At 34.2% G+C, this 18589-nt stretch overlaps 1 protein-coding gene across 11 annotated transcripts in view; it reads right to left on the bottom strand.

The window, feature by feature from the left end:
* LOC122568223 (potassium channel subfamily T member 2) overlaps positions 1–18589 on the bottom strand; it is a 203790-nt gene that overhangs the window by 128543 nt on the left and 56658 nt on the right. The window contains exon 2 of one of the 11 annotated variants that reach the window (XM_043727718.1): positions 10060–10694. The exons of 9 other annotated variants lie outside the window; for them this stretch is intronic. The gene's annotated coding sequence lies outside the window, so the exon portion shown is untranslated. The remainder of the gene's footprint in view (positions 1–10059; positions 10695–18589) is intronic. One more of the 11 variants, XM_043727719.1, reaches the window with a different exon arrangement.

The raw sequence follows: 18589 nt of genomic DNA, 5'->3' as shown, positions 1-18589 counted from the left end.
ACTTCCCATTTGTCAATCACAATTCTAGAAATACGTCAAAGAAACATTTCCCTGTTTAACGACAAGGATCAGGATTTCTACACGAGAGAAGCTACATATATTCCGTGGTAGAACCGTTTTCAGCACGAAGTAACACGTATCACCGCAACTGTTTCGGGCCATTTAGCTCTTGCCATCTGCTTCGGCCTCCTCTCAAGAGATACGGAGGGAAACCTGAGAGTGGATTCGACCTATTTAAGAAGCTTCCTTCCCACTTCCGGACGCTTCTACAAGAACGCGAACTTCGCCCTTTCGATTGGCACGCACGTGCTGTTCTATGTCCCGTAAAAATCTACCCAGAAGGGATAAACGCGCATCGAATTGAAACAGTCCATTTTGTGTCCCAACTGGCTATCGGTTTAAACTGCGTACCATATGTTAGAACACGACGATTTTGGTGTTCGCTAAGCTATCGAATATTAAATAAGATGCGCCGTCTAGAGACTCGGAGACCCACCAAATTTGCAATAAATGTTTGGACTAAGTTTACCGTTTTCACGTTTGATTTTATACAGCGTGTTTCCTACTTTTCCTATTTTTCCGGACGAATAGTAGGACCATAATGTAGTGAAAATAAGAAAAAACGTATTATATGTAGTTTTGCTGGGTACTGTTTATTATAAAGTGCAAGCCTAAATATGAGAGATACATTATGAAAAGTTGTATACTCTTTGTGTATTTTTCTGTGGAAGTTCGTAGAAACTTGTATCGCAAAATTCAGTACGTATCTGTATGCATAATGTTAATAGCGTTGTCATATTTTTTGCCTTTGAAGAAGCCATGTATGGAGATGTACTCGTACATGAAGAGTTGACGTTACTTGGAAAAAACATTTAATTTCTTTTTTTTTTTTTTTACAAAATTTCGATCCGATGCGGTTTAGAGAGAACCGGAAGAATCGAATTATCTTTTCTCTTTGAAGGTTTGAAAGTCTTTTTGGTGTATTTTTCTTCGATTTGCATTTTGACTTATGTTGGTCCCGGAATTTAATTATCGATCGTCGAAGCTGTTCTTTTAGTTATTCTCCATTTTATGGAAAAATTGCATAGCAGCTACTCCATATGAAACGGAGTAATAATATCGAGTTTCGAGAATTTCCTTCAATACATCGTATTAGAAAGAATTCTTCTCAATTTCACCTCCAATACATACGTTAGTATCTATCGATCTCTTACTTCGTGCTTAAAGACACCTAAACGTGCATGCAGATATATTTATATTTATAAGTTTGTAAAATAGAAAATGTATTGAAACGAATAAAAATTTCTTTCAAGATTTAGCTATGACATGTCAGAAAATATCTTATTATTTCTACTGGGTTTCACCGCTTGGAACCAATTTTCTATTTTTCCTTATGGGCAGTATTTCCCCCTATACGGTTTTCTTTCACATCGTTTCTTCAGGAGCATATCCACCGTGTAAAAATAGAACCAGGTGTAGCAGCATTGTATGTATTTTAATCTGTTAACCGAGGAAACCGAATTAACTCGTCCCTCTCGGTTTCTTAAATATAATAATTTCTCCATGTATCAATTCCCTTTTAACAGAGCAATTTTATTTGAAAGAAAAAATTTAATGATCAATTTCAACAGAGTTGGGGGGTAACTTATTTCATGTACTTGAAAAATAAATGAGCTGAAACATCTTATTACTATTTATACGGGGTCTTTCTGGAGAGGCAATTCATAATCATAAAACAATTAAACTGTTCACCCTCCAACTCTCAAATCTTTCCATTCCCTAGTGAGGGATACTAAATGGGCAACCGACGAATTTTTTTTCTTTTTTTTTGAGACACTGATACTACTCGAAGAAACTCGCAGATGTCAAAAACATTTACAAGCATTCGTGCATGTTCGTATTTCACGTATTTACTAATTGGTTGTAAACGTTCGCGTGTATAGATCGAATTGAATATAGTCCGGGAAATTTAAGTCAACAGTAAGATTCCAATATTCAAGATATTCAGAATATTGGAGAAGATTAGCCTCAGTGATTGCATTTACGAAATTGTTAATTCAAACAAGTCGATTTGATTAAGTTCCGAAACTTAGATCTAGTAGGTACTAAAATTTGCAAGTGTACTTGTAACTATTCGGATTGGCTGTTATTTCACGGTTAATGGGCCAATGTAAACGTAAGATATATCGTTCCCATCTATCAGTATTTCCTTATTTATACGTTTACGACCGTAAGTACGTCTATACGAGAGATTCGTAGAAAGGACGATGCAAGAGACAAAGTTCATAATTTAAGAAAACTTGGATAAAGTTAAACTCTGCTAAAAGAAAGTCTGTATTTTTAAACACTGAAATACGTTCCCATTTGTAGTTATACGGAAGGAATTTGGAAGTTTATATCCAAAATCCCCAAAATAAATACGAATGTCATTTCTTATACTTATCTCGCTTCTGAAAAAAACAACAAAACATACAGCAACACATCTTTTTAACCGAGCTTCTTATCTACGATATTTCTCGAAGCTTTTATACACTGCAATAAAGTTTTCAGAACTTTATACGTATATACCAGGAATACGTTTCACAAAACTTCAACAACCTAATTTAGCACTTCTTATCTACGAATTTATTCTAAACGGTTCGACAATTTTCCGCATCATGTGGCTATAATTTTATGTATCTTTAACGTTATTACTTTCTCACATTTCTCACTTACTTGTACAACCAGTGAATACGTGGCTTTAGACGACGCGATAATGGAATTGCCGGAATATCGGTTGTAAATACGTTCACCTCGATAATGGAGAAAATTAAACGGATTATAGCGAGCTGTTCTTTGCTTCACGCTACATCGCTTCCGTATAAGTTAGCGACAGTGACCTAAAAGTTCCACCACATGAATCGGAGAGTCTAAACAAGTTCCTGGAACCTTTGACAAAGTGATCACGGACTTCTACCTTACCTAGGTCCCACAGTTTGCTAGAACTTCGCTTGTTCCGTGTGATCGTGCTGAGATATGTAACTTATCGGCCAAGGGAATAAGGATTACGCGAAAGTGGTGGTACATATATTGGTTACGTTAGGAGAACGATCTCATGATCGACCCAGTGGAATCGTTCGAGATAAAGTTTGATATTTTTGAATTGTTGGATCGAATGAAATGTAGATTTCAGTCAATGATTCTACACTTGAGAACCGGATTAATATACGTGCATTTTCTTTCAAATTAAATTACGATGAAATCAAGGAATTAAATTATAGCTGCAAATCACCTTCTTAATATAGAAACTTTTTAGAAACTTTTTTAACAATATTTTCTGCCTATACTTCGTAAAGTACAACGAGATATTGTATACAGAGAATTATAAAATACATTGAAACTTTCCTAATTACAAGCTGTCGACATCAGCAGACAAATCGAATAAGCGAAAGCTACGAGAGAGACACGGTGTTCGGTCGTGGTGAAATTAACATGTGTGTCGTGCGTTACCTTCGAGAGCATAGTAATAATGCACCTTCCAACGCAATGCCGATGCTCCCGTTTATTGACTCTTCTTCCAGAGTATGGTTACACGATTATTTACTGTAAAACATTGACCTGATTCAGAGTTCTTGCACACAACCGTTTATATTGAAACACTTTATTAATGAAATTGAAGCTGAATTTGCGTATTCAACGACGTTGCATATTCAACGCAAGTTATATACAGTAGAAGCTTGATTACCATAACATTGATTAATGGAAAATTTGTGTATGACTCTTTGTAAGAAAGATTGAAAAATAAACATAGAAATTGGGAAAAATTGTTATATTTTTATTCAAAAGTTTTTGCATCAGTTTAATATTAATATTTATAAAATAGTACGATATATAGCAATGGTCTTTTCTTTTTTAAATTAATTACTTACACTACATTAACTACGAATAGGTTTAATTATTAACGCCGCATCAGCTATTATTAGTATACCTGGTTAAAGTCATAAATTGAATATCATAATTTTCGAAGAAGATTACTTCATTCTACAAATTTTACCAGCTAAAATGTTTTAAATTATTTATTATGCGCGTGAAATGAATATTAAAATATGAATTGGTAATTGAAATTTTGTCCCAGCGTAGGATAAAATAGTCCTCAGTTTAAACTATTTCAAAATGATCTTTCTTCATATGTATGTAAAAAAGTTAGATAACTCGAACATCGGGTATCATAATTAGCTCTGATAATCAATGTTTTACTGTCTCGTAAAATTACCTCTATCCTATGTTGAAGGTAACCACTTTTAAGAAAACTCTACATCTGGTCTTTTTAGCTTTCTAAAGCACTGAAGCCATCGACGGCGTATAGACAAAAGACTGGGACGAAGGCAGACCACAAACAGTCGACAGGCGACGTTGGCGGATCTGGACCAGCTCAAATTATTATTTCATTCTTGTACTTTTCACTTCTGTATTTAAAATATATTTTTCTATCTTATAATTTATCTCTCTTTATACATCTAATAACCTCAACATCCTATGAGCAAACGATCAAATTTTATCGAGACTCTTTCGAGTTTGATATAAAGATTGCATAATATTCAATAAGAAATAGACTTTCCTTTCTAATTTCCGAATAACAAATATCATGATTAACTCTGGTAATCAATGTTTGACTGTCTTATAAAATAACTCTATTCTATCCTATAATCAAACCATCAAATTTTATCGAGACTCTCTAGAGTTTGATATAAAGATTGCATAATATTCAATAAGAAATAGGTTTTCCTTTCTAATTTCCGAATAACAGGTACCATGATTAGCTCTGATAATCAATGTTTGACTGTCTTATAAAATAACTCTATTCTATCCTATAATCAAACCATCAAATTTTATCGAGACTCTCTAGAGTTTGATATAAAGATTGCATAATATTCAATAAGAAATAGGTTCTCCTTTCTTTTTCTTTCAATAGGGAATCGAAACGTAAAACACGTACAACCATCGTAAAATCAGTCTGGATGCGAATTGTATGACATCGTGGATGCACTCAACTGGCTGAATGTCTCGAATCGTCGGACAACTCAAACAGCAATGGAACGCGCCTTGGTAACACGTATGAAAATCGAGATTGAGGGTTAAATAATTTCAATCATGCTTGTAGCGTTTAAATTTCTAGAAATCTTAAGGCATTGATCGAAATATTTAATTTCTAAAACTGCCAAAGTATCGAGGAGAGTATTTCATTTCTAAAAATTATAAAGGATCGACCAAAATGTTTCAAGAAATGCTTAAATTGTGAATTAATTTTCTTGCAGATGAAATAAATATTTCAAATGTTAATGAATTATCCAACCAACATGAATTATCGAATCACTAAATCTTTCCTCGTGCGAGTAATGGAAAGAAAAGTGAAATAAATATCGTAGTTGTATAGGGCAAACAAATTGCATTCTAAAAAATGTATAGCGTATCCCAATCATAATAAAGCTTTCTATACGAAAAAAGGAACATGGGTGTTGTCGCAACTAGAAATTGCTTCGAGTCTGTCAGCGTGAAATTTGTCAAAGTGTTTAACTACTGAAATAACTGAAAATCCTTTTAAAGGCCAGGTGAAATTCACCTTGTGGAAAATTGCTGTTTCTCGCGTAATTACAACTCTCAACGCGACAAATTTTCAACATGCAAAAACCAGAAACGGTCCTTTAAAAATTGTTAGAAACTGTAACGGCATCTATTAACGTACTATAAAGACTCGTTGAACAATCTTTGATGGAATCAAATCGGCGAGAATATTTGATATTATTAAAATTTGAACAAAAATGCTTTGATTCGAAGAAGAACAATTTCTTTGGTTCGAAGAACGATTCGAAAATCCAACAATTTATTCATTTATTACAATCACTGATTTCTTATCACCGCGTCAAATTGCTATCAAGCAACAAATTAGAATTTAATTTCCAATGCTACGATTAAGAGATTGAGTGAGCCACAATATTTCAAACACCCGATTGTCAAACGAATTCTCCGACAAATCCGTAATTCTCTCCCAATTCCTCCATCGCCGCGTGAGAAACAGAAATGAAATCGACCAATAAAATATCGGATCAGTTGTTAAACTTGAGGATCAAAGTGAGTAGTCCAATCTGTCTCAGACCTAAGCTACTCGCACGTGCAGATCTAATCGACCGATCTGCTGGAAGTTTCACGCGGATCGCTCAAGTTCGTAAATAACTAGTTGAAATTCCAAACTTCCCAGCCTCAAAATAGCACGAAATCTCGGACCTATTCTTACCCAAACTCCTTCGAAATCTCAAGCGTTCGCATAATCATGTTAACGATAAGAATCGCGAGTACAAGAGGGGAAACATTGCCCTGTTACATTTAGGATGACGAGAAGCCACTGGCGTTCTATTTTCTCGGGAGCAACGCGAGTAGAAAGCCTCGCCACTGAATCACGCCTGCCATCGTGAACGTGCGCAGATTTACGAGCGAGGAGTCTTGAGAATTCCCTGCAACGGATACGGAAAAGTCAAAACGAACCAGGCATAGGAACATGGCGGGATACATGGCGAAAACGAGAAAGACGAGAGAAGCTAAACGAGTTTGGTGCTTTCCATGCCGCAATGCAGGCGCCTAGTTGTTAACTGGTCTGTTTGGTTCGAGTTCTTGGACATTCGAGAAATGCACGCAATACCGATGTTCTCGCGTGTACACGAGAATTCGCATGACGATCCGCGTTTCGAGAATCGAGAGGAAGTTGTTTTTTAGTTTCACCGGGCATTGAACTGCGCTCAGCTCTCGATGTGGACGGAATATTTGTTATTTTTGAGAACATGGAAATCTCGCGTTGCGTGTACGTATACAAGTTTTAAGATACACAGAGATTTTTCTGTTTTATAGGTCGAAGTAATTTTGCGCGAGTGGACTTGGTAAGTTTGGCGATGTAAATGATTGTACATCTTGTGATTTTGTTGGACAAATGTTCTACAAAATCTCGTTTATTTAAAGTGTATGGAACATTCGCTTACGCGAATGTATTGTTTGTTATTAAAATGGGATTAAACAATTCTGTTTTGAATTTTGATATTGTTCTTGCTAAACGGTATAATTGTATTGAGTAAGTATGACGTTCTTGCGAATAGCTTCCTTTTAACAAGAAGGAAGGATGGATATTATGAAGAAACAGGTTACAGCGTGACAAGTAATATAACTTTCGTAATGATACAAAATAATATAGTGAAACGAGGATGATATTCTAGAGGCAGTGTACAGGCAGACGAAAAACCGAAAAAGTAATGATCACTTCTAATTTAAACCACAGTAGAAAAAGCTCACGTACCGGCAATATCGAAGGCTTCCATTTTAGTTCACGAAGTAAAGAAACTTTGGAAATATAATCAATACTTGAGAGACTCGACATCTTCTGTACAATAGGGTCTGACATCTCGTAATATCATCTCTCAAATTGGCAAACACATACAAGGACAACCGTAACAGTTCTCGAATTAATACATCAGATTTTCCGGACTAGTTAATACAGGCTGGTTAATTAACGTCCATCGTTGTCACTCTGTTTGCCTGATTATTGCGATGGATGCAGTATACCGAAGAACGTGTATACTGCAATAATCCGAGAATTTGTAAATATCGAACATTTTCTATCGCTGAATCATTTCTGTGAAGCAATTTTTTGGAGAAAAATATGTTCTACGCTTAAAGGAAAAAGACGTATTGGATTCAAAGCAGGATGATGTTTTTATAACGAATCGTTCAACTTAAATTTTCTACATTTTTCTACATATAATAAATTTACATCTTGTACATATTTTCAAAATCTTTCAAAATGTGTTTATTGTTTGCAATATGTACTTGTTAATGAGATAAAGTTTGTTTCACTTCACGTTGCTTCACGGCTGAGAACTTGAGTCTAAAAAGCCTTTAGCAAAGACTTACAAGTACCAAGGAAACAGTATATTCCTAGTAATTCGAAGAACGACGAACTTACGTCTGATAATCCCAGTGGAAATTTGTTGCTTCTGCGTCGGCATAATTAGCGCGAAGCCAAGATCTGTATTATAGTAAGAAATGAAACTGTCGTGCTAAATTAGAGGTCAAAAATGAGAAACGAACGTTTGTCAAACGACAACGAAATTGCGTTCTACGATCGTTGTTCCAACGAAAATGTACTATTTGTCAATTTTCTGGAACTTGGTTTCTTTAAATTTCTATTATAAAAATATCGTTCACATGCTGCATTAGTAATAATTTTTACGAGAGCATTGTATGATATCAAACACAGTTGTTAAATTATTATAGAACTAAGTAGCCTTATAACGTGCAAGTAAAATATATTCTGGAAACAGCATGATCTTTTCACTGAGTTTTACGATTCGTAAATTCGAATCCGATACGAATACTAAAATACCAGAAATATTAAGCCACGCTAAATATAATAGATGGACGAATCGAACGTGCAAGTATCGCACGATGGGTTATATATCTCTTTGAGAAAATAAATTCCAACAAATTCGGATAACAGATACGTTTAAAAATTATTCAGAGTTAAGTATTTATTTATCCAAGTTCGAGGATTTAAGCAATAATACGCGAAAACGTTTGACTATGTAAAATAAATTAGGCGACAATAAAATAAAAATGTTATCTGCCGCAATTATTTGAAATACTGAGAGATTGAAGAAAAATATGTATCCATATTCAGTGTAATAAATAATGTTATTCAAATTCCACGTATATTGGATATTTGTACGTAAAGAGCCTCTTAGAACATAGCGTATCTATTTTACGAATCAAAAAGTAATACTTTGAAAGATATGAAACTGAAATTGTATAAAATTTACATTCATAGAAATGTAACTAAATCCTACAAAATCTATAATCGTAGTTTTAATATTAATTTTAACAAATATTTAACTACTTTAACTGTACGTGACAGGTTTTTATACTACAATTATATAAAATAATTTGTTTACCTCACATTATGGAAAATATGATAAACAGAAGATAAAATTAAAAATTAATGAATTTCCTTTTAAAAATGAAGAAACGATCAATTCCTAACCTAACCTACGATCATAACCTAACCCTCCAACGCGAAAATGAAACTAAATGGTTTTGCGGAAAAATCCCTCTACCTATTTCTTTCGCATAATATCGAACGAAGCTATTTAGAATTAGAAATCAGTATTGTACAGTCGAAAAAAGTAAATTATAATCGATATTTCGTTCTTCTCGCACGAAAAAAAAAAAAGAAAAAAAATAAACGTGATCAGGAAAGAAGTTCGCAGGTGCTTAACCCGTCAATTCGATAATATCGATCGGTATTCCGTTATACCAGGCAATGTTAAACGAGGTTTCGTGTTCTCGTTAGAGCGTAAACGTAATTTTAAAAACTAACACCAGCAACGATAAAATTGAACGTTTTAACCAAATCTTGAGGAACCATGGTTTGATAAAGGACAAACGTTTGCATTCCAAATATTGATAGAAGAAAAAAGCATGTCATTCCTAAAGAACTATCGATATTTCGACACGACAAATGAACAACACAGCATGCAAAGCAGACGTATTAACCCTTTCGCGCACGAAAATTTCATACATTCGCATCAAATATAGCAAAAGCAACGTAATTGAAATGTTCAACGCGTGCAGTTCGAATTATTTCGAATTAAAGCGCAAACTTTTTAATCATATCAGGTTTAATCATCCCGAGATAGACACTTTCTTCCCCCGCGGCCTCCTTCAAAATAAAAAAATGAAGCATTAAAATCCCAAAGGAACAAATTTAATCATAAAATTCCAAACTATCTCGAATCTGATTACATCCGAAGAGAGTGCTCTCTATTGCGAAAGAAATTTTTTAAATAAGGTATTAAAGCTGCAAAAAGCTCGTGCATTAAATCCTTGATCAAAGAACAAGCGGAAAGGGATGTTTCAAGTGGCACGTGAAAGGGTTAAAAACAAGAGAACTTTCATTCTCGTTCTCGATCCATTTCGAACTCGCTGTTTGACGTGCACGCGTGCAACTGTGTGCGATATTAATTCAGGAATACACCAACTTACACTCAAGACATTTCGTGCAACAAGTATTATAACACACTTCGTTCTGAACGTGGCTGTGCACAATACCTGCCGATCGTTTCGCACTTAACACTTTGAACGCTTTGCTTTTTTTTTTTTTTTAATACACCGTTGATAATACGAAGCAATTGAATTCGGGAGAGTCACCTCGGTGTGTCGTCTTTCAATAATTAAGAAATCTCTTCGAAGTTCGATGCTATCGAGCTTAACAAGCTCGCAGATAATCTTCAGGAGGTTCGATATTGCATTTATAAAGGTTTCAAAAATATCAAGACTTTGCGATAGTCTTTTTATTTTCTTCTTTCTTTCTCGTTCCTTTCCCTTCTGTCTTTCTCTCTGTATTAATTGACTGATTTTTCCTTTACAGAATGGCCCCAATGAATTATCAAAGGTTAGATACAGATCGGTATATATATAAATCGAGATATGCTTTGATAGAAACTATGAATCATTTTCTTCCGTTTTGAACAAATGTTTCTCTTCTCGTTGGTCCATGCGTTGTACCTTGGATGGTCGATCGTAGATTACAGCAATTTCATAAAAGGATGAAAATTCTTCGGAATCTAAAGGACTTGAGGTCTCGGGTTGATCTCTTGCTTTCTTTACTTACACTCCAACTGTAACGCAGATTATGTTCCTCTTGAATGGTTTTACATACGTTAAAGGTTCATCTTCACTGTTATACCGTACAACGTTAATAATTCATCAACGTATAACACGTTTGATCGAATTAAAATAAAATATGCGCGTGTGTGAATGTTAATTTTAGCTAACAGGTGGAAAGAAGAAGGCTATCTTTTCGAAAATTCTTCTCGAAAGAAATTACAAGCTCTAAGGTAGTTTCAATAATTTGTTAATCCGCGTCTTTTGATCACTTGCTAATGTTAATTTTTCGATTGGCTGATGATGCTTCCATGGTTAGAACAATACATTAAAGTTCGATGCATGGAATGGATTATTGTCATGAACAAGAGAGCATTCTATGGAGAGGCGTAAGTGCAAGTCAAAGTGGGTAGTAAGTATGTACATACTCGAGCGCAATAGTAAAGGGATGTTGTCAAACATGTTTCCATTCACCAAAGAGTAGCACGTTTACGGAATACGTGAGCCCAAATCGATCGGAAACGCGTAGGAAAAGACAAACTAAAACTGTCTTCTCTAACTGAATATTTGAGGAAAATGGCACACGTTGAAATCTGACCGTTCTAAACCTGTTAAGTTGCACATAAATTAGACGGGGAAATCAAATAAAATTCATAACTTTTTCTACGTATGTTCGAAGAAAAAATGCGAGAGAAAAACCAGGTGTACAGGTCCTTCGACGAAACGTTCTAAGGGTTTTCATTATTATTTCTGTCTTTAGAGTTTCTTAAAAATTACGAGTTCTTGTTATTATACTAAGGATGATTTACTTGGTCAATCGATTTTTAGTGAAATAACAGCTTCTAAAGAGTCAATCGAGATTCCCATTTCGAAGTCCCAAGAGAGAGGTTCGGATCAAAGAATCCAATACGATCAGAGAGTTATGCAATGCCAGGAATTACTTGCTTTTCCTAGAAAAACAGAACCTCGTCGCCTTGGTTCTTCTTTGACATATACGTAACCGATGGAAAATTTTATATAAATATAAAATACTGGGCGTGCTGCGTTTGAGTTTCAGCTATTTGAATTTCACAGAGGAGACAAACACCTCGTACGAAGTAAAAAATTCGTAAATGTAGAAAATAATATCGTAAATACAGAAAATAAATAAACGTGGAAACGAAACACGAAAGAGATAAAGTTTTGCGAGTAAAAACTGATACATTTTCATATAAAATAATCGCATTGTATGTAATTTCCTAAGTACCCTAAAAAAGATTAAAAAATAATGATTTCGTCGCTCGACTAAAATGTCGAAGTTTTATTTCAGCCTAAAGCTTTCTCCAACTCGTGATAGTACCGGTATATTACACTATTACACTTCTTATATTTCTTCCTATTTACGTACCACTGAAACGTCACTCGTGTTTTTCTATCACTAAGTCGGTCCTTTTATTATTTACATCGTGGAATTACAATTACGAAAGAAAATACAAATTTAAAGCAAAACGAAAGAGGAGATTAAAAAGAAATCAACAGTAAAAGAATTTATCTTCTCGTAATATTTATAACGATAAATATTCCGCGTATTTACTATTAATCACTGATATTTGAGCAAAACATCGAATTGCACGTATAATATAGACGATTTGTTAAATTATCACAAATTAGAGAAAAATTTATTGTACAGAACGTCAATGAAAGCAATTATTTAAAACGTTCCTAGCGAGCAGATCAAAAGTAGAGCAACAAAACATTTGGAAATCTATTTAATCAAAATTCTACTTTGTTTAAATCGGAACTCGTTAAATTCATCGGTTGTGGCCAATGTTCACAATAAAACATTGAAATTACCTTCAACTCAGAAATCACAAAGATCCATTTATTTCTGTCTGCGATTACAACCGACCCTTCTGTTTCCACAAAGCTTCATTAAATTGATCGAATCACAGTAAAGGACAAATAACCATTTCACGATGACAGATGATCGTGACGTTTCTTGCCAGGACAATGTAGCTAAAACGTTTTCTAATCCGCTAATAGAAAGTAGATTTGATATAAAAGCAATTCTAGTCGCGTCGTTGCGATTCGGAGATAAAAATTTGTCACAGCAGCGGCTTTCCATTTGACCGATGAAACACGAATTTCGATTGGCAGTACTGCTCTCACAGTGTTTTATTTTTGTACGATCTAGCTAAAACCTTTGAAATTTAATCGCGTTTACTCATCTCCTTTTACGATTTATTTCCATCATTCATACGACGGTTTCGTATTTCTTAATTTATTTTAATAATTCGACCGATTAATTTGCTTTTTAAATGGAGATGCCTCGAATCGGAGGATCGAACAATAATCCGGGAGATCCTTTTTCATTAATTTATCGCTATTTCTAAACGATGTCGCAGTTATTCGATTTGCGTTCAATCCACAACCGGTATGTTATTTTATCTGCGGTTAAATAAGCATAATTTATGATTATACAATAACTTCCTGATATCTATTTTCAACACTGGCCACCCTTTTTTCCTCTAAATACGAAATACGGATATTTTAAATCGTAAGCTCGATGAAGCTTTTGATAACAAACTATAGTGTACAAAGAAATCGGCGGTTCATTCGCGCATAAACTAGGCAAAGATTATCATATCTAGATTAACGCTTAACACACTATGTTTATCTTGCATCGCTCTTAATCTACGGCCAGATTTTACAGAAATGAATACGCAGGAGATATACGTAATAGATAACGAAGGGATGAACAAGAAACTTTCGTGTTATTGAATATTTACTAGGAGTCTCGGAAACGGGGCTGAAGTTCTAGGACTTTAATTCTAAACTTCAACATCCATGGAAATTTGATTATCTCTATATCGTGGAATCTCAGTACCTGCTGAATTCTATCTGCAGACACCAGAATTTGGATTGCAGGCTTTTAAATCTCAATAACCACGTAAATTTGATTCCGAATGTTTGAAAGTTCGAAACGTCAAGGTCTTCAGGATTTTGATTCCACATACCAGAATCCTGAGAAACCCGATTCCGAAACCCAGAACTTTGATCTGAAGCACTGAAACTCTAAAAGATCTAATTTCAAATCCCAGATCTCTTAAAATCCCGATTCGCTTATCATAGTGCAGATTAAAAAATGTCTAAAAACTGGAATGCGCGCTCTAAACTTCAGACGCTAAATGGAAAATTCGAAACCTCCGTGATCGTCTCGAATTCCGGATTCTAAATTGTGATTGCCTTAATCTGTGAGAATACTCTGGGAATACTGAATAACCCTAATGCCGAGACTAGTATAATTGTTACAATCTCCAAGCTCTTGCCAGCAGTTTCAGCTGTTTCGAGTTTAGCGTTAACCTTTCTAGGCGCTAGGAAATTACTATCTCATAATTATAGATTCTTCTTTTACGTTTGTATTCACTTTGATAAATTTTATTTCCCTTCGGTGAGCTGGTACTGATTTATACCATGAATTTTAAATGAAACGTAAGTTTGATTATAATTTGCATTTCTGATACTGGCTTTCCAACATTATGAAAATTTAATGTTCTTTTTATCCTATAAAAGAAGTTGCTTGGAATCTTCTTTTCTTCTTTCCAATCGGTTTACATAAATATTTTTATATGCAAACCGATTCCAATTGCATCTATCCTATCTGATTGTTGTATTTATTTTTGTACGCTATTTTAATAATTGCTTAATATAATATTGATAATACCGTCGTGAGACATTAATAGCGATAATTGTAGTCTTAATACGAGCAATGATACTAATAGCACAGTCAATTATATTTATAAAATAAGCCTGACGCTTACATAGAAAAATTTATTCACTTCTCAACTGCAATACTTACGACTATATATTGCACAGCGTACGCTAAATTTTCAACAACTTTTAGACTGTTATAGATATCAAAAAACCTCGTATCACGTCCTCAATTAGAGGAACGGAATTTATTCGGAAATTTCGTCATGTCCCGCACTCTTACACAAACTCTTAATATAGAACTTTCGCAAGAACCATTTTTTAAGTACTTTACAAACTTCTGTCTCGTGAACTTTTATTTTTATATAATAAAGCCTGAACCACAACTTTGAATTACTTCCATCGTGTTCCTTTCATATCTTCCACGAATACGTCAAACTCGAATGTCACACTTCTACGGCAACCATTTCGATACTCTTTTTTAATCCAAGTTCGCGGTAACGAATAACGAATTACAGATGGCAGACGGTATCCGATACGAAGTCGAGACTCATCCGGAGAAGGGACGTAATCATAGGATCCAGGTCAAACGGGACTGTGATTACGACTTTCGATCTGTTTTGCACTTTCCATGCGGACTGATCGTTTCCTCTAATTAGTGTGCGTTGCGGTGCACCACAAACGACGACTGTCTACTAATCTCGCGTAGGATATACTGGTAAAGGTGAGAGAAATGGAGAGGGAGAGAGAGAGAAGATCAGATTAATCGTAAACCCTTTCATCTGACACGTACATCCTTGTATACTGCTGCAGGAGGAGTAGCGTGAAAGACGACGTACTGGAGAATCCAAAAGTGTTAGATTAAATTAAAGCTGGAGAACAAGCTACAACTTCATCCTTAACTAACCTGTCTTGCACGACAATAGACGATGGATGAGAGAACGAAGATGGTTTTTAGATTATCTTGTTGACTTTATTATATTGTGCTCGTTGCAGGAATCGAGCTCCAACGAGAAAATTATCGACATTCTTCTCGCTCTTGTTAGTTTAATTACATAAAGTTACACTTTGCTGCTCTTCTGTTCTTATCGTTCTGTCGATCCAGAATTTTCAGTCGATTGCAGTGTATTAATTACTTTAGTTTTGACACGCAATCTATACTGTTAATCACGGGAAAGATAACTTTCGATAGAGAATTACATCAACACTGAATCACGCTCCTTTGTCTTTTGTTACCTCAATTACATAAAGTTTCTCTTTATTACCCTCGGCCAACATACTTTCATACAAGCAGTTCTTAAATTTATTGAAATATAAGAATAATTAAATCCATCCTTTTCATACCCCAGTTCTTTAAAACGAAACAAAATCGATGTCTTCTACAGACAATCGAACATTGGCGTTTTTAAATTCTGAAATCTTTCTTTTAGATACTTTAGATTGATTAATAATAATAATAATTTCCTAGCAATGACAGCTATTAATAAACTATATTACAGAATAATACTTGCGGTGTCGATTATAACATCAATAAAAATAATTTATCTAACGCGATTTCTATATCAAACTTTCCACGCTAATATAATTTTAGTTATATCTTCGGTAATCAATTTTAGAAATCGTAAGTGCGCTTCGAGGAAAACTTGCTTTAACGTGGTTCTAAACTCGATTCATCGACATGGCCAAAAGGGACTGACCGATTTTAATTAACGAAGCAGTCATACGACACGAGTAGAAGGATCGTTCAACCAAACCGACAAATCTAATGGTATAGGAAATTCAATTAATACAAACTTTATTGCCTAAAGCAATATAAACAAAATAGAAAAGAGAACTTCAACGAGTTCAATGTCCTATTTTCTTCTTTATCTCTGTCGGAGAAATTGCTAAAGATTTAAAAACGCTATCCGCATAGCCCTTGAGGAAGCTAATGGAGTCTCAAGTAGTCATAATTGCGTTTCAACTACAGAGAACCTAATTTCCGCCGATCTCCGCATTCCTGCATCTATTTACATTTTTTGGAAGCAATTCGCAACGTTCTCGATTCATTTTCTCCAACGATACCGAAGCGAATAACTTGAAATATAACGCATAATGGCTGATAAAAAGGCAAACGAAGTGTGTGAAAATTTTAGACAGATAAGAATAATAAAATAACGAAACAAATGAACATATTAAAGGCTTCCAAATCCTTTTTATAATTCTGTATAATGCTTTTTCATAATTCACAATTGCATTTCCAGAGGGATGCGTAACGTTGGACAGGTGACAACAGCGCAGAAAATCCCGATTTCCGCCCCAAAGAATACATTTTTCGCAGTTTTACGACAGGGAAAGTCGGATGGAAAATGTTTCGTATATGCGACAATGGCCGTGCTCCATCTTTTTAATTTTTTAGATAAATAATACGAAAAGCAATTTTTAGTTCGACAAAGTGCTGTCAAAAATCAAAACTACTTTGTATATAAAATTCTTAATGTTATTATTCAGATAAACAATCAGAAAGCAATGATCTATTTTCATAAATTGACGAGCTTTCTGAGGAAGGACCTATAAGTTTATGGTAGGCACGCGTCTGCGTGAATATTTCAGCGCATTTTTCAAGAAACTCTGAAATCAAAAGGCAGGTTTGATATATAAATCAGAGGAATGTTCCTTAGTTTAAAAAAAAAGTGAACATCTCAGTACAAATATCTATTATTTTGCATAATTAATCATAGTATGACAAATAAAATGGAATACAATAATTTTATCTTAAAATGTACGTTTACACGATTTAATAAATCAATAAATTTCTCTATACTTGAAGGAATATACGTACAGAGTTCGTGAAAATTATGAATACCAACTGAAACGTAATTAAAATTTAACAATTAGAACTAGAACTTCCAGTGCAGTTTACTCAGTCCATCATTTTGCTTTATGAATCCTAGAAAACTGATCATAAAATAAATAATCGTAATAACTCGAAGATAAATTTTCGAAAATAATGTTTGTAATCCTGATTGCTCTTTGCATCTTTAATTCATAGAATTGATTGGCATAATTTCTGACCGACAGATAATATACGAATGTATATTAAACGATGATGAGAATATCATAAATGTTATCGATAGCCATTACCTGCATCAAGATAGAATCGTTTATAAATAATTATATTCTAAAATTGCGCATTACATCGAATACAAAGTACATTAATAGTAACTCGAAGTACTAATAAATAATTCGACTAAATGTGGAAATGAACATTGAATAACGTAGAATCATAGATTTTATGTGGGATTAGTTAGTATGAAACTGACTTTGCTCGTATTAATGTCATAATTACACGTGACGATATTAATAAATTAAAATAGCTTCTCGTGTATTTTAGCACATGTTTCGTAATAGAAATGAAGAATTTCTGGGCGTGTTAAAAGTAGAAAAGCTGTTATATAAAACTTATACTATATAGAAATAAAACAAATATCTAAATCAGTAACAACAGAGACAAGGAATTGAAGAAATAAAAACAACGCAGATTTTCAACGATAAGAATAATTGATAATATTACGAGAGAACAAAGTGCTCGTAAGCTGTAATATTTTGCCTTAGAAATCTACAGATTGTTTCGGCGAATCTAGCGTTTAATTTTATAATTTGAAATCTGATATAGTCACAATTAGGAAAATTTGAAATTTTCAGAAATTTGTTAAATTCAAAACTTGCAGAGTATTTAGAGGAAATTATTCGCAGAGGAATTTTGTTGTTAAATCGATAAAACATTTGTTGGACGTTTCTCTTATATGCATTAGAAATCCTTTTAATTCTTCGAATCTTTCTCTAATTACTGTCATAACTAAATCATGTTGATGTAAAATTACTTAAACAGTAATATTAAGAGTAAAAGTATTTTTGAACAAATTTGTCCTTTTCATAACCATTATACAATCCATTACGTAACCTGTTTAATTACCTGCCTCGACTAATTAAATACCTATTCCGATAGCACAACACATCGCGATTCTAATCTTCTCAACTCTGTTTAACGTCAAACACACCCCGACTTGTCGTGAAACAATCACCAAGAAAATCCATTAATTACGAGGATCTGTAACTCGTAATCTGCGGATTACATTTATATTAATTGACGTAGAACTCGACGGTATTACGATCGCCGCGTATTTCTATAAAATCGAAAGGAAATTAAAGCTCCGTAAAAATCCTCGAATTTAGCCGC

The sequence above is a fragment of the Bombus pyrosoma genome, linkage group LG6 (genome assembly GCF_014825855.1).
Source record: "Bombus pyrosoma isolate SC7728 linkage group LG6, ASM1482585v1, whole genome shotgun sequence".
In the NCBI taxonomy this organism is placed as follows: Eukaryota; Metazoa; Arthropoda; class Insecta; order Hymenoptera; family Apidae; genus Bombus; species Bombus pyrosoma.
The sequence above is the reverse complement of the archived record's forward strand: the minus strand, read 5'-3'. Positions and strand labels throughout refer to the sequence as shown.